Raw genomic sequence first — 18,448 nt, 5'->3', positions numbered from 1 at the left:
GACACAGATCTAAATGACAGTTGGAAATTACCTATTCTCCAGGCACCTTTTTTTCCCGGCTAGACTCTTACAGAACAGGTAGATCTGACCAAACATTCTGGTTGGTCAGTTACAGTGAGAGAATGGATGTGATTGCATAATAGACGTGCTCAAATGAAAAATGCCTCATCCCTATGAATGTTACTGCCATTGCTAACGGTAGGAATGCATTTGAAGTTCACGGTCATAAGGGCGCTCAGGTGGCACAGTGGTAAAATACTGTCCCAGTGCCCAATACCGCAGAGTCTAGGCCATGCGGTTCAAATCCACCATGCTGCATCACTGTGCATCAGGCTTTGCCGAGAGTCTATACGAACACACTTGGCCTGTGTGTGGGGTTGGGAAGCTGGGCCGGGACCCGGGCCAATAGGGGAGGGTGATAATTATGGATAAGTGATATCTGTCATGCATTTACTCCTACGGACTTTGGCGGCACCTAGCCTTGCGTAGCCAGGCTTACTCATCTGTGAAGAGAAAAGCCTGCTCAAGATATGAAGCAGAGAGAGTTCTAGGAGGTGGGGCCGAATTTTCCCAGAAGTTCTTTTTTTTTCACAGTGCGGTATTCCCCGCTGAAAAAGAATCTGTTCTACTTCTCCCGCTCCGTCGGTTGCGCTCGCAATAAATATACAAACAAAAACATTGATTCGGACAACGTTACGCCTATTAACACTTATGTTGCAATGATTTTTTCCGGCCAATGTCCCGCGTTGCCATGGTTACCATAGACTTCCATGTAATTGTGCAATTGTGTAAAAAGTGCACGCCCATGCCTAGATGATGCACCACGTGTGTGCAGGCTGTTCACAGCTTTCAAACAAAACAATCCGCTTGGAAATCCGTTCAGGCATTCATGATTTATGAGCCATTATGTTTTCTTCAGATGTAAACAAACATGGCTGCCATGTTTGAAAGAATGGGTTGGTATGGGGGTTAAACATGCAATTTCGCGATCGCGATCATGCCTAACACATTTCTGGAGGTCCAAAAAACATTTTTTTCAAAAACGGCCCAAACTCGGGAAACTCGGGGTTGGCACAGCACTAGTACCAATACAAACTCGGGAAACTCGGGGTTGGCACCAGATGTGTTAAGAGCGAGTTAAGAGCTACAATCTACTTGTGTTTGTTTTGCTGGGGAATGTAAACAGACATGCACCGCATGGCGTAACTTCCGTTAAACGCAGCACTTCCGCCACTTCCGCTAGAACCAACCAGAAGTCATATCTTGCCGAAGGTGGGCGGCACCTGACAGCAGGGAGTGGCAGGAGGAGTGTGGCGGAGATGCTGCGTCCTCTCAGTGGGGGTTCCTCACTGGGAGGCTGAGCCAGTAGGTACAACAGCAGTGACAACACATAGAAATGTGTGTACTGGGGAGGAAAGAATTGGCGCAACAACTAAATTGGGGAGAAAATGGGGTAAAGATATTCTTAAAATAAATGTTTTATTACATAGGAGTCTAGTCAGATCCCAGGTATTTCCAGCCTCATGGTGACGCTATAACAGGGCGCTGTTTCACGTTTTGTCCTACAACGACTGTCAATAATTTGACTGTTCGGTGCTACCAAGATTTTGTGACACCCCGAACCGAACCGAAATAAATTAGTCTCTAAAAGTGGAGTATGCATCGGCCCTCAGAGGAGTCGAAGAGTCGAAGAGTCCTTGAACCCCTAGTTGCTCCCCATGAGTAGGTTGGTGCCTTGCATGGTTTCCTCCGCCATCGGTGTATGAATGTGTGTGTGAATGGGTGAATGTAATGCACAATCTCTGTAAAGCGCCTTGGATAAAGGCGCTGTATAAATGCACTATTTACCATTTACTACAGCACAATAGGCTGGCACGACCTGACTAAAATACAATGATTTCGGTCTGGCAGATTTGTCTGGTTTCCAAGCTATAACCCACACCCTCTTGTGTAATATTGCTTTTTTTAAATGCAGTAATAACATAACTTTGACCAAAAGAATTATCATATTTGATGCTTGTTGAATTGCCTATCTCAAGCAAGTCTGTGCAAGTTTATTTTCATATTGTACTCAAATGAACTGAATCCAAAGGTTTCCTTGAAAATCAAACAAACAATAGTAGGCTTTGGAAAATGGTTGTACATGGCATGAGTTGAGGTCAGAGGACTAAACATGCCAGACCACTGGTATGGTCCTTTAATATTCACACTGAATTTCACAACATTTATGCCCCGTTTTCTTTTTTTTTTAGTTTACCATTACAAAGCATGTGTGTTTCACTGTATCAATACCTCTGAGCATATACTTGTCCTCACATTTCTCAGGTTCACCATGTTTCAAATCAACTTGAGTGTTCAACTTGTGTGTTCGCCATGTTTCAAATCATTCCATAACAATAAGGTGACCTTGTATCATTTAGTCAATGAAGTGTGATCTTTGTCTTCCCCTGCAGCTTTAGCTATTGAAAAGCAGATATACAAGCTCACAGAGCGGCACCGAGTGCCACGCTGTGAGCTTGTAGATCTGCTATTTTTGGAAAATCATGAAAATGTGTGCAAATCTTTGAATAGATCTTTTATTAAAGTGAACATTTGTAACTCAAATATTTGCTTCTGAGGTGTCCCTGATACATAATATTTTGAGATGAGTCGGCGGCCAAATACATATAATTCTAGGGGTTCTTGACATGAACGAGTTTGAGCACCACTGATATAGAAACATGCGTTTTTCAAAAACCTTAGAAGGATTTGGAAGACATTAGAATCTTGTCAAAAATATTCTTGCACAAATGTTCAAGATTTTAAAAAAATGGCAGATCTACAAGCTCGTAGCATGGCTCTTGTCTTGGTGCCGCGCTGTGAACTTGTATATCTACCATTCTTTAATAGTTAAAGCATAAAATACTGGTTGAAGTAATAATGCGTTCCTGATTCCTTAAGTTTAAATGCCTTGCTCCAGGGCATTTTGACAGGAGCTGGGACGAGTTCTTCTTTAATTCTCCCCTTCCCAGGTTTTCCCAGCCTGTCAGGGAATCTGAACCAGTGTGACCTTTCAGTGTCAATACCACTTCTCGAACCTTCAGGCAATTGTCATCATTTTGACCTAAATACACATGTGAATGCAAATAGCGTCCCCTTATATTTTGTGATTTACATCATACTATGTTCAACAACAACCCTTCGTGTTCATTTATTTGCCCGCGAGTCCTTTGATCACAACATAGTGACAGCCTGAACAAATACTCAGAGCCGATTATTCTGAGATTACGATATTCCACGTTCTCTCATGAAGGTCTCAAGGAGCAAGCAGAGGCCACCGAATAAACAAGCATTAAATTCTCTCTATGGCTGTCCGAGGGGGGACCCTTCACACTACATACCATGTTTGAAACAAACCAGGCCCCAGATCCACACAGAATTATATATAGGGAGGGGGAAAGATATTTGTCAGAGTAAGGAGGCATTTATATTTACCACTTAATCTCTTTCGATTAGATGTTTGAAGAGATGCGGGACAAAGGAAGGAAGATGAGTGGATGGTGAGATGGGGGGATAAAGGGACGGAGGAGTAGATGAAAGCTTTGTTGTGTCAATGCTTAATGAGCTGGAAAACACAATTGAACTTCTCTGGCTGTGGAAATTGCTGTGAGGGCATCGTAAATTAGCGTCAGTGTGGGAGCTAGCTGGCTGGCAGAAAGGGGCTTTGTGTAACATCTTCGCCCTTAGTTCTGGAGCTACTGACATTCTTGCCGACAGCCTTGTGAGGAGAGCAGACTGCCTGGTCTGACGCTCGAGTGTAGGGATGGGACGACAAGCGATGTTATTGTTTATCGTGATAAAAAAAACGCTCTCGATGATCGTTCTGTGGAGATTTAATTTATCGTGATATCGTCCTCCGTCATGCACCTGGGATCAATTCACCTTTTATTTGCCGAGCTGCATATCCGGTACCATTTAAACCCTCTATAATTGGTAAAAGGTACTTATAATATAAGTACTTGATACAGTCTTTTTTTCACTCTCTATCAAATGTCTTTGCCAAAAAAATAGTTGATTGCGTTGTGAGCTTGTAGATCTGCTATTTTTTGGCAAATGTTCCGCCCCAGGATAATAGATTTTGATTATCGCGATACTATCGTAAATCGCGATTTCTTTTGTCACAATAATCGTGATATGAAATGTTCATATCGTCCCATCCTACTCAAGTGTTCATTACATACTCTGTCCTGTTCTACAGATGGGGGGAATCGTATGGCACGGCTGCAAGTTAATTTTGACCATTGTTTTTTACATGTGTTCTTCTACTGCACTGCTCCCCATGCCACGCCACACCACGCAAACTGTTAACCTCAAACCTACCGATTATCCCTTTCCCTATTTCAACCATTACAAAGCATGTGTCCCTATTCTGTTACCTCACTGTCACCTTACTCCCTCTATAGTCTATATATACCCCACCTCCCACACCCCCATCCATGCTGCTCTGGACACCTCTACATGTCCTTTCTCTTTGCTCCGCATCTCCGTTATCATTCTGTAAACAGCGATGCTAGAAAGCATAGAGAGGGAGGGAGGGGGGATGAGGAGTTGGGGGCGGGGGGGGGGGTAGCGTAATTCGTCCATGATATTTAGTGAACACCAAAGGACGACTCTTCATTGTGGTTTTGCAGGCTTGGCACATGCCTTCTGTTACTAAGTGGCTTCGTATTGAAAGGCTCTGCGGCTGCTATTCTCTCTCCCACTGGGTGCCAGCCTCTCTGCCCTGGCAGCTGCTGCGCTTTAGAATGGCCCCATAGTTTCCCCTCTGCAGGTGAGCTGCAGGGCCAAAACAGGGCCCCTCAATGGCCCTTTCAAACCCTCAATAGGAAACTGACTTGGGGAGAGAGGAACAGGCACACAATGGCTGCCGTCTCTGCACATAGAGGAGATGGAGATGAGCTATTGGGGTTCTGCTTTAGTGTAGCTTATTGCCATGTCAAGACGAGGGGATGAGAGGAGAGCAGAGGAGAGGAGAGGATTTTCAGGAGTTTCTCCTGTTCATTGAGGTTTTGAAGGCGTGGCCCTCTAGTGCACTGTTTCCCAAACAGTGGGTCGGGACCCATTTGTGGGTCATGGACAAACATTTATGGGTCCCTTAATATATTTTTTTTTCTACATTTTGTTTTTATTATTATTCCAAAATGATTTTTCTAAGTAATTGCATGAATAAATAACTGGAAAATCATAGAAATTCCAGAAATTAGAAAACAAATGTTTAAGAAGTAGGGAAAATAGCTGATCTATAAGCTCAGCTTGTAGATCTGCTATTTTCACTAGTTTGGATCCCGGCAGGCAAACGTCTTAATCTCTCTTTTGAGTCTCGAGCTAAAAAGTTTGGGAACCACTGCTCTAGTGCTCATAGCCTAGCCGTTAGCATGTCAGGATGTCCCGTCATCCTGTGTCTCCAGTGTAATTGCTGTCCCTTTGAAGCCCGACAGAGCTAAATGTTTTTGTAATGTCCCGGAGCGACATGGGGGACGTTTAGCTCCTATCCGTGCCTCCCCTCTACTCTCCACAAATCGCTGGAGCTTCATATCTCCCCGGAAAAGATTCTCTCATGCAAGGGAGCAAAGAATGCAGCTTCCTCTGTTCTCTCTCAACTCCTTTTCATAATTGGCCTTTTCACTTTTATTAGAAACAGCTTTCACTGATATATCAGGAGCCAGGAATGGAATGGAATAAGGTGTAAGACAGGGAGATAATGAGAGATAAAGTCTTGAGATAATAGGTTATCTCCTTGTCAAGAATCCCAGTGCTTGCAAACGGGATCAAGGTCGAGCTTAAAACAGTCACAATGGACAGGAAGAAGTTAAAAATCATGAATTTGTAAAGTAAAAACAATCTCTTTTTCCATGTATTACCACTTTGTATTATTATTGTTGTTGTTATTATCTTTATTATAAATATGTATTATTTTTCTCATTTATCTCACAAAGCAGTAATTTGAAACAGTACATGCTCACATACTTAAAGGAGCTATAGTCAACTTTTTCATTGTAGGTGTACATCCTAGTCTACAGACTAGGATGTAAACAAAGTACGGGCCCTGTAAATGTAAACAAAAGGCCAAAATGATTATTTTATCATTATTTTACGCTTTTTGTGGTCATTTTTTAATTGAAACACATATATGAAGCTTATTTTTTTATAAAATATTTTCTTAACATTATTTTTATTTTAGCATCCGTTTTTCAAGAAAAAGTTGACTATAGCTCCTTTAAACATGCGCGTGTGAACAGTACATGCTCACATACTTAAACATCCGCGTGTGCGCGCACACACACACACACACACACACACACACACACACACACACACACACACACACACACACACACACACACACACACACACACACAAACTGCATATATAGCCATCTCTGTGGAGTGTTTGACCTGTCTGGTCTCATTAAGTTGGTTAAGATACTATCACACTATCTTGTTTTTAGCTGGTCAGCAGGACCAGCTCTTTAAACAGATTACATTGTCCTGAGACATTCAGGGGACCTAGGGGACCTATTTGCCGATTGGCTGTCCATGTCACATGGTCACCGAGCTCATGATCCATTGGCCAGGCCCTCCAGATCTGTACTGCTGTAATGACATATTTTGTCCAGCAGGGAGCACCATTCCTTCACACTGAGGCGGTGCCTGTGGCCAGCCTGCTTGTGATAAATGAAACAGAAGAAAAGAGAGGTCTATACTTGAGTAAAAGTACAAAAGTATTGGCATCAAAGTACAAAATGTTTGTATGATTGCTTGTAGATCGGCTATCATTCTTTGATTTTCACAAGTCATTGTTGACATCATCATCCATTTAAGCTTTATAATTAGCTTCATACTAACATTAACATTATTTTTCTTCTTTCAATTCTAAACGTAGAGATTAGGTTATGAAAGGAAGGTGATTAGGTGATGAAAACTAGCAAAACTATAGCAGCCATTCACTTTAATCAACGCGATGCATCCAATGTAATTGTGATGAGGATGTCAAACAAACGTTAATCACGTCGTATTTAATTATACTTCATCTGTTACAGATGATTGTCCAAATAAACCGTACGTTATTTAAACTGAGCCATTTATAGACAATATGCAGTGTTGCCCTGGGCATCGTTGTAGGCTGTAGTAGGTGATGTGTCACACCATCTGCATACCATCTGCATTAACATATGAACTGAACGAGTATGCAAGTTGTCAATGATTTAACTCTATGACCATGATATGGGCTTTGGTGTGAAGTCATGAAAATATCGTACCCTACACAATTTACAAAAGCAACACAAAGTACATTCATTGATGAGCTGCTTCTTCCTGTCATCTGATCAGTGTCCACACAGTAGATTAATTCGAGTTGCATTTTAATATCAAATGAAACAGAGCAAAAACGATGTGCTGAATGAACCAATGCGAGTCTTTGAGAATTACAGTTAGTATCTTCACAAATAATGAGCACATTTCTAGAGACACGGTAACACATTCATTGTACTAAATGACAAGAAAGCATATATTTAGAACGATATGTAGCAGTGAAATACCACAAGATTTTGGAAAATGCCTACAATCAATACACTTATTTGAACACCTTGGTTACATTAAGTTCTGCATAATGCGTACTTTCTGCTTTTGGTACATTTCAATACAAATACTTTTTATACTTGTACTCAAGTAAATTTTGAATACAAGTCTTCCACTTGTATGATACTTAAGTAAAGAATGCGAGTACTTTTCCCACTACTGCCTAATAAGCATGCTAGTTTTAGTAAAATCAGACATCACAGATAGATTTATAGAGTAATAGGCTATATGGCAACTGTAAACTTAGCAGGAGTCCTCCAGGCTATGGGGGAAAGTAGCTGTTGGAAAAAGTACTCAAATGTTTTACACTTGTTTTTTTAAAAGTATCTTAAAAGTATCAATACTGCACTGTAGATGTACTCAGTTATAAGTAAAAGTCACACACACACACACACACACACACACACACACACACACACACACACACACACACACACACACACACACACACATACACGGGGGGGGGGGAGTGACAAAATTCATAGATCTAGAACACAGACTTCATAGATATAGAACACAGAATATGTACAGTACAGTACAGTGAGGTACAGTATACAGTACAGTAAAGTACAGTAAGGTAATACGCAGTTATTACTGTTGTTTGAGCACGCCCGAGTTTTTTCAAAACTTTTTTTTTCCAAAAAACATTTTTTTCCAAAACTTTTTTTTTTTCAAAAAACTTTTTTTTTTTTTTTTCAAAAAACATTTTTTTTTTCATCTGACCAGCTTATATATTGACTGTGTCAATTCTTGTTCCGTTACTGTCTCTCTCTCTCTCTCTCCGCTCTGTCTCTGTCTGTCTCTCTTTATCCCTCCCTCCCTCTCTTTCTCTCTCTCTCTCTCCCTCCCTCTCTCTCTCTCTCTGTAATCAGTTCCACTCTGTTATTGCTGGCCCGAGGCTGTTTACCTCTTTGCTAAACTGCTTTCACAAGCATGAGTCCAAAGCCTGCTCAAGTCACTATTACACCCACTAAATATATCCACTCAGACCTGCAGCGATTGTGCGTCTGACTGCGGGTTGACCTTATGGACGTTGCAAGCATTAAGGATTCAGTGTCAGTTGATCTGGTGAGCGTTACATTTTCTCAAAACCATGAATTAGGTTTCCCTCTTAAAGCCTGTTTTGAAGGTTTAAGATGTTTAGGGTGGGATGGGAACGCTCACTAGCGCAGAAAGAGAGGAGCAAACTGGTAATACACGCTGTGACCACAACATTGAAGAAGAAATGCTTCAAAGACCCAAACAAACCAACAGGACAGACATGCTTATGATACTCCATGTTTCTTGTGTTATTTTCTCTGAGTTGTTGGGGTTTTTTTTTTTTGTAAAGAAGGAAGCATTTCCTGCAGTTAGACCATCTGGGAGTGATTTTGTGACATTATTAAAATCCCAATTCTGGCAAACATCTCTCCTCAGGGAGAAGTTCAGAGCGCTATGTAAACCAATAATGTACGTAATAGTAGCTGTATTTAGTTAGATGAATCTTGTGCTATGTAGACAGGACACAGCAGGTAACATTGTTGTATTGGTTTATCTCAAAATAGTAATAGACCTCTAACTTTTTACATTGCTCACATCATTTGAACACCGCTAGCTAAACTTTGAAAAGGCATACACATGTCTTCAAAGGATGACCTCTTCTTTGTACCTTAATGAACACCATGTTCGACCACGCTTGACTTATCTTGTATGATTTTCTTAAAATCATCCCATCCCAGCAGACATCAGAAGTGAAGAGCTGAGATGTTACAAGTTGGCAGTGATGTCTTAAGACAAGCAGATGAAAATAATTAAGAACATAAACTCGTCAAACTGTGACTAACTCAATCAACCTCTCTTAAGTTGACTGCTGCTTAACCCATTAAACCGGGAAAGTATGTCACTTTAGATCAGGGGTCTTCAACAGGGGGTCCGGGACCCCTAGGGGTCCTCAGAGTTACTACAGGGGGTCCTCCAAATCTTTGAGTGATAGATTTTTTTCTCCTTTTTCATATTAACCACTTGGAACCCTAGTGACCATATTCTGAGAACTTTAGCCAAAAATAGCAGATCTACAAGCTAGCATGAGGCATTGTGAGCTTGTAGATCGGCTATTTTGGGCAAATAGCTTTGGTGTAGAGGGGGAAAAGAACAGACTAAGTACAGAGTGAAAGGTGAAGTTTTTTAATTATTGATGACGGTTCAAGTGGTTAAATATCTGAAAACAAAAGTGACATGAATCCAAAATACACTGACAATTGTGCTGTCAAACAATGAAACTATATGGAATATATGAACACGTTGTCGGGGTCCCTGCTTCATCTCTCTCTCGACTAAGGGGTCCTTGGCCTGAAAACGTTGAAGACCCCTGCTTTAGATTTTAGCTCTATTTATTTTATATATATATTTTTTTCAGAAATAGTATTTAGAACAGTGGTTATCAAAATGCTTGGGCTGCTGGCACAGCTTTTTCCCCCTCTACACTGATTTAGTATGTAGAGGGCAACCTAGAGGTCTGCATAGTTGAGCCACTTCAGAAACAAACCCCTGGTGGACATATTTTCTATTTACTCAGGTTGACAGACAGACAGACAAAGAGACAGACAGACAGACAGACAAACAGCCTCATTACAAGTTGACTCATTACAAGTTTGGCTGTGCTTCATAACCCAACTAATAACCTGCAATCAGTGAGGAAATTAGCAGGCGTGCTGCTGCTGTGCTTGTGTTCAGTGTGACAGTTGATTCAGTTTGGACCATACCGGTGGTCTGCCATGTTTATCCCATTGTCTGTGACTCACTGTATACTTGACATTACTGCCAACTGTCTTCAAAAGGATGATAGTGATTTGTTTGACTTTCCAGGAAGCCATTGGGTTCCATTCTTTTTTTATTATTATTATTATTTTTATGTTTTTGGGCTTTTTTATGTCTTTATGGACAGGAAATGGGGAATGAGATTGGGAGTGGTAGTCGGGATTGGGAATCGAACCAGCGACACGCTGTCAGGCGACACTAAGCCTATATGAGGTATATGCGCCTGGATCTGTAGGCCTGCGTAAGGCCTATTGTTTTGCTTTAATGCATTTTAAAGTGTGGATTGATTTGAAAAGCATAGAGAAGAATATCTGGAAATTGATTTATGAACACAATTCAATCGTTATTCAAATAGATTCAATTATTCAGATAAGTTCAGTCATGTACGTGTTAATGACTTGGAGAAATCTGAAAATAAAGGAAAATTGTGTGCTCTATGTTTGACTTATGGCTGAAGCTGTGAATAACACACTGGTGATAATAAAGCCCCGCCACTCTTTCTGCTTAGGTGTTGTCTGTGTTGTGAATGTAGTTGGAGAAATACATCCACAGTGGCAGTGGTTCTCAAAGTGGATTCCAGGGACTCTGTTTGTTCCTTTAGGGGGGGTCTAATTGTACAAGTCTGTAACTCGGACTTGACAGGTTCCTTTGGTTCCATTTGTACACTGTCAGAGTTAAGGGAAGACCTTGACATTTTAAAGTTTGTGAAACACTGGTCCACAGAACAAAATCTGGGAGCAGTGAAGGGGTTGAGGAGGAGATCTGCTCTTTATTTTACCCCAAATGCAAGTCTAAAGTATCATGCATAGTAGTAATACATAAGTACCGCAGCACAGGTTGACACTAGAAACTGAGGGGGAGAGAGAGATTTCTTCCGTTTGGTCTATTTGATGTCCGTTCTTTCTCCCTGTCCGTACTTGTCCGTATGATTACGGTCCGTACACAGACCAATTACATACACCTAGCTCTCGACTGAACGTACTGGACGCGTCCGTAGCAAGAAGTATCCGCAGCCACCGTTGTCAACCGTAGGGGCAGTAGTGAGGAAAATAACTTTTCCTCTGCAAAAAAAGTGAAAAGATGACATTCTTATACCTTGTGATACCATGTGATACCAACATGGAAAGCTCCGTGGCTTGAACACCATTCTCTTATTGATTAATCACCAGATGCGGCCCCAACGGGAGCAGAATTGGAGCGGAGAGCGGGTTGGCACGCACAAACCGTAGACTAACTAAGCATTTCAAAGTAAATACTGCACGTGCTCTCTCACCCGTACACAAAATCAAACATACAGAACTATAACCGCCTTTAAGATGTTAAAGGAAATGAAGAAAATGAAGATGCAGAGTCAGGCATCAGACTGTGTGTTCCATGAACCACTTTCTTAAATACTTGCTTCCCTCAGGGCTCTATACTAGGTCCACTAGGGTTTCCTCTACAAAATCTCTTCACCGTAAACAGCTGATCTTCAAGTTCACAAACGCAAGCTTGTAGATCTGCTATTCGCTCCAGAAGAGGGATGTTAATTTGTAGCTGTGTATAATCTGTCATAAATGAAGTTCATCATAACTGTGAGGGTTAGGTACTAATAAATAATATTACATTTATCAGGATGCTTAATTTGATTTAATATACCAAAAAAACATTATAGAATGGGGTGGGGCTAGACAATTAATGAATTATGAAAATGTTTGTGATATTATTAACAGTATAACACAGTGTATATGCAGTATATTTGAGCCAGCTTGACCTAATGGATGATATTGTGGATGACAAGAATACTATTAGTTTGCATAATAGGTTGTAGATCAAAGAAATCCAAGAGTAACTTAAGAACATTCATATCAGTTTACAAAGTGAGTATTCCAGCAGGTTATACTATTGATTGTATGGTGTGACTAGGGCTGTCATGATTATGCCATTTTACATGACGATTATTTGTCACTCAAATAATTGCGATTAACGATTTAATTGTGTTTTTGTCGTTGACAATTACATTTCTGTTTGGCTTTTAGGCTTTTAAGTTGCACATGGTAGATATGACACATAACCTAAATATACAAAGAAATTACTAACATATTTGACAACTTTATACTTAAAAAAGAACATTGATAGTGGAAATAGCCGATCTACAAGCTCACAACGCGTCGCGATGCGACACTTTGTGAGCTTGTAGATCTGCTATTTCCACTATTTTTGACTTTTTTTAAAATATATGAACATTTTTCAACATGGAAACGATTATGACGATTATGAAAAATAATCACAATTATTTCAAAAAATAACGATTAGACGATTATGTAATAATTGTGACAGCCCTAGGTGTGAGTATGCAGGAGGCTAGCCGGCTATAAGATACACAGATGGTCGGTCTGTGTATCTGCTACTTGCCCAAACTGCTGCACTGAGCATTGTCAAACCATGCTTCTATGCAAACTGCCACTAGGCCGACTGTGAAGAAATACCTGCACACATTTCCCCCCACATATGTTTTTATAACTTTTCTAATATTTAACATGACATTTTATAAAGGAAGTCAATGGGGTTCAGATCAAGCTGAAACCTTGCCCAAAATATGGATTCATACATCATAGATGACTGATGTCATAGGCCGTTCCCATGTGGATCCAGAGAAAGATTCGCCTTTAGTTTTTCTAGCAGTTACATCAGCGCAGTTGGTCACTATAATTTTACCGTCCAGTATGCGTGTTTACAGTGTTTCAGAACATAGACTGATAAGGATATTGGGACAGCGTGTTAAAAGTAGCCTAGCTGCAGCTATACCATCATCCACCCATGTTAAAACAAGGAGGGAATGAATGGATACTGCAGTTAGTTAGCTAGATGCATTAGTATCTAGGCCGGTTATACCAGGCTATGTTAAAGGTGATACACCATGAAAATTCACTTTTCCTATTTTAAAACCTTTTTTTGGGGTCCCACTAGCACTTTCTATCCTCACAAAGTCCCATTTCAGACCGTTGTGTCTTTCTCTGGTTTTGGGAAGGTGGAGGTTAAAAGCATCCCACGGGTTCTCAAAACAGGCTGTCCAGATTTGCTGCCGTTTGTGACGTCATAAACGTCAGTTTTTGAAAAATAAAAATAAAAGAAAGGGGGGTGGCGCAGTTCAGGCCAAAGGTGGTACTGCAGCTAGATAGATAGATAGATACCTTTATTATCCCAAGGGGGAAATTTAGTTGTCCAGTAGTAGCACAGCAGTATACAGTTATTTACAAAGTTACAGAGACGTAAGAAAGATAGATAAGAGGGAAAAAAACAAAACAAAGACAAGAGCAGTACAGTATCAATAAGGAGAAGGTGCATCAATAGAGGGGGGGAATAATATATAAGTATATATACATAAAGTGTCTTGCAAAAGAGACCATAGCAGTCAATGCTAGTTAGTGCAAACAAGTATCTCACTGTCATTGTTAAACAAAGCAAAAATACTCAGAAACTACCAACACTAACAACCTAATAGTGCAGTGTCAAAAATCAGTGCGAAAAAAGAAGAAACTAGGAAGCGTGTCACCACAAGGCGCACATGAGCACTCTTCCTGGAAGGTCCTTAGAGGTCAAAGTCAATACGGCAATTGTTCCTTAGAGGTCAAAGTCAATACAGCAATGGTTCCGTAAGTCTAAGTTAGGAAGGGAGACCTTTTCAAGCGTCCGTTATGTGTCTCGTTGTACAGCTTAAGGGCAGCCGGTACAAAAGATGAAAGCTGAAAATGCTCTGAGAGCCATTCAAAAATGAGAGGCTCTCTATTCAGGAGTGGTAATTTAGCCTCAAACCTTTTGAAAAACGTTTTTGGGACATAAACAATATGACATAAATACTTTTTAAATGCATGGTGTATCACCTTTAAAAGTGTCTTGGATTCCAAAGCTTAACCATGACATGCGTTATGTTTTGTGGATCTTTTCTGTGGATCTGCTTTTTAATTTTCCATCCATCCATCCATCTTTTACCTCTTATCTGGAATGGGGTCACAGACAGAATCCCAGTCTTCAGTTTCCAGGGCCACATATAGCTACTGAGGGACAGGGATGTGCAGAGAATGTTAGAGAGGCAGGGCCTTTTGGCAAAAATAGCGAAAATAGCAGATCTCCAAGCTCACAACACGTTGCAGCGCGATGGTGCTTGATACTTGCCTGACTGCGAGCGCCAGACATCTCACACTACGTTTCACTTCGGGAGAGAGTCTGAGATTACGGACGGAGATTCTGCTTCGGCGTGGGCGGGCTAAAGCCTATTGACGTCACACACACACACACACACAGACACACACACATACACACACACACACACACGCGACGGCGACGTGGCGTGACATTGCAAAAATACGTTATTTCTCATAACATATTATATGTCTGCATGTTTACGTTAGTGCAAAATGGTATTAAAACGTGAGGAAACGGCACTATTTCATAGTTTATTAAAATAATACGAGTCGAGTCTGACTCCGCCATGACAGTTTTCACGGACCAATCAGAGTCCACTAGACTCTCACGTGGGCAGAGGACACCAATCAGAGTCCACGAGCGAGTCTCACGTGAGCTCAAGAGCTCTGTTTGGAGGGGGCTGGGACCGGAGCAGCCAAATCACGTGCCCCAAGCATACAACCCTGATTGGCCCATTCAATGCGCGCGCTTTTCAGGCGCGCTCGAAAATGTGCAGCTTCAGTCCACACTACAAACCACCCACCAACAGGGGGTGGTGATGTGCGGACTGAAGTATCAGGCTAGCTTGATACCACTCTGAACTAAGCATAAGCAAGTCAATACTGGAGATGTGGCGTACAATACGGATTTCTACACAGAGAGGGCAATTCTTTCAACATAAAATACTGCATTCAAGTTCAGGAGAGTTTGGACAAGGCAATTCTCTTGAACGCTGCCTTCAGGTATGGCATGGAAAGAGTCCATCCGCATTTCTTTCACCATAGTAAAAACTGCATTCATGGTCTGGAGAGGGCACTTTTTACAGACGGATAAAAGGACGATGTCTATGTCACGTGCCTGCTGACTGCTGAGGGATCACCATCCGTTCCCAGGCCAGCATGGGGAGATAATCTTCCCACCTGGTCCTCGGTCTCTCTCCATATTCACCATTTTCTCTTTCATAAACATGACTACTAAAATACAAAACAAGAATTATGCCAGCCTTATGGCGATTAAATATGAAGAAAACAATTTTGTCCTTCTACAACGGAAAATAAAAGTAATTTTCGTAGCATAGATTGCAAGGCCACACACGAGATCTCCCTGGGCAGCAATGTTCCAATTAGTTGTGCATGAAATGGTGACGACCAAAGATTAAATAATCATTTTAAATGAATGAGTTTTAGTGCTCTGTCTGAATGGAGGCTTTAATTATCCAATGACTGTACAACACACAAACCACGGGTATTTCAACTATGAAGATGCATAAACGGAAGACAAATTCATGTCGGTGGGTTTTTTTTATTTTATTTTTTCAGCAGAGAAATATTCATCAAATATAACAAAAATGTTAAAATCATGAAAGGCTTATTCGGCTGTACTTCATGAGCTATGTGCTATGAAAAATGTATAGGTTTATTTTTGTTTTCATCATACAGTATAAGTTCTTAACCACTTAAACCCTACCGGTATATTAGAGTTCTTCAACGTTTTCAGGCCAAGGACCCCTTAGTTGAGAGAGATGAAGCAGGGACCCCTACAACCTTTTCATAGATTCCATATAGTTTAATCGTTTGACAGCACAATTATCAGTGAATTTTAGATTCATGTCAATTTGTGTTTTCAGATATTTAACCACTTGAACCGTCAATACTTAAGAAACTTGACCTTTCACTCTCTACTTAGTCTTCTCTTTTCCCCCTCTAGACCAAACCTCTTTGCCAAAAATAGCCGACCTACAAGCTCACAACACCTCGCAGCATGAGGCGTTGTGAGCTTGTAGATCTGCTATTTTTGGCTAAAGTTCTCAGAATGGTTAATTACCCTAAAAAAGATGAAAATCAGTGATGTGATGTCTCAGTGGATTTGATATACAGCAGTGGTTCCCAAGCCTTTTAGCTAGTGACCCAAAAGCAAAATTAGATGTTTGCCTGCATGGACCCAAACTAATCAAAACAAGCAGCTCTACAAGCTCACAACGCGTCGCTTCACCCCGCGTTGTGAGCCTGTAGATCGGCTATCACTGCTTCTTAAACATTTGTTTTCTAATTTATGGAATTTATTAGATTATTGTTTTATTTATTAATGAAATTTCATTCATTATTAAGTAACAATTCAAAACAAGATTTCAGAAACCAAAAATGAAGGGACCCATAAAGATTTGGCCGCAACCCACAAATAGGTCCCGACCCAGTGTTTGGGAACCAGTGATATACAGTACATCAGGGGTATTCAACAGGGGGTCTGGGACCCCTACGGGGTCCTCAGAGATACTACAGGGGGGCCTCCAAATCTTTCCAATCCTTTTTATATTAGCAACTTGAACCCTAGTGTCCATATTCTGAGAACTGTAGCCAAAAATAGCAGATCTACAAGCTCACAACGGTAGATCGGCTATTTTCGGCAAAGAGGTTTGGTGTAGAGGGGAAAAAGAGCAGACTAAATACAGAGTGAAAAGTTTATTAAGTATTGATGGCTCAAGTCGTTAAATATCTGAAAACACAAATGGACATGAATCCAAAATACACTGATGATTGTGCTGTCAAACAATGAAACGGAATCTCTGAAAAGGCTGTGGGGGGTCCCTGCTTCATCTCTCTCTCTCAGCTAAGGGGTCCTTGGCCTGAAAACGTTGAAGAGCCCTGCAGTACATAATGCCCTCTTATCTGTGTTTAGTAAAGGTCAGGAGGAGCTGAAGGCGTGATCATCAGGGCCATGGAGAAGTGAGTCAGTAGACAGAACTCCACAGTGCAGAGCAGGCCACATGTTTCTTTCATAAGGATGAAAGTGCAGGACTGCTGTAACTGGATCTCTGTGTTGCAGTCAGCTCTCCATCAGGGAGCAGCAGGATCCCCTCTTTAACCCAGGAGCATCACGATGGATGGGACCCTGACACGCAAACTAAAACACACACGCACGCACACACACACACACACACACACACACACACACACACTGGTATTACCAGTAACTGGTATTACTATACTTGTGAGGACAGCAACGATGGCTATTGTTTGTTATAAATTACAGAAATGTTCCCTCATGAACCTAACCTCAAATGACTCTCCCTAAAGCCCAGTCCTCCACCACCACACCAATGATTTTTCAACGCAACAAGCTGCAACTGCAACCACTTGCAACATAATGCCCAAACTGCACTGTCCTGCAACTGGTCTATTCAGACCACTGCAACTGGTCTATTCAGACCACTGCAACTGATTGCAAGTTGCAACGAGTTGCTGTGCAGATCCTTGGTGTGGACTGTGCTAAACCCTAACCCAGGGACGTGGTGGGCCCCCGATTCAGCCCGGGAAAAAGAGTTGGAGAGGCCCTCATTGCACGCTATAGAGAGAGATCTCTCTCTATAGCGCTGCACGCTATAGAGAGAGATCTCTCTCTATAGCGCTGCAGATCATGACAAGTGACAAGCCAGTGGGCCAATTACATGAGTTATATTTCGTCGTTGTCGAGTGGAAACCTTATATGTCCAAAACCTTTTGTTTTGATCATTTAAAACATTATTTAAACTAGTGAAAACAGACGATCTACAAGCACACAACGCCTCGCACCGCGAGGCGTTGTGTGCTTGTAGATTTGCTGTTTTCACTACTTTTGTGCTACGGCCTTGTATGATGAAGCAGAGCTTTACTTTGCGAAAAAAATTACAAATTTGAAACTTGGAGATACAAGGTTTCTGCCCGACAGTGACGATTTACTTTGTTGGCCACCCAGCCCCCAAAATGGAACGAAGGCCGACATTTTATCTTTAATTTTTTCCTAATAGTCGGCCTGGACCGGCCGGGAATGGACCGGCCGTTCAGGATTTGTCCCGCTTTTCCCAATGGCCAGCACGTCCCTGCCCTAACCCCAAT

Source organism: Nannobrachium achirus (genome assembly GCF_963921795.1).
Source record: "Nannobrachium achirus genome assembly, chromosome: 13".
NCBI lineage: Eukaryota > Metazoa > Chordata > Actinopteri > Myctophiformes > Myctophidae > Nannobrachium > Nannobrachium achirus.
This window is presented reverse-complemented; position numbering follows the sequence as displayed.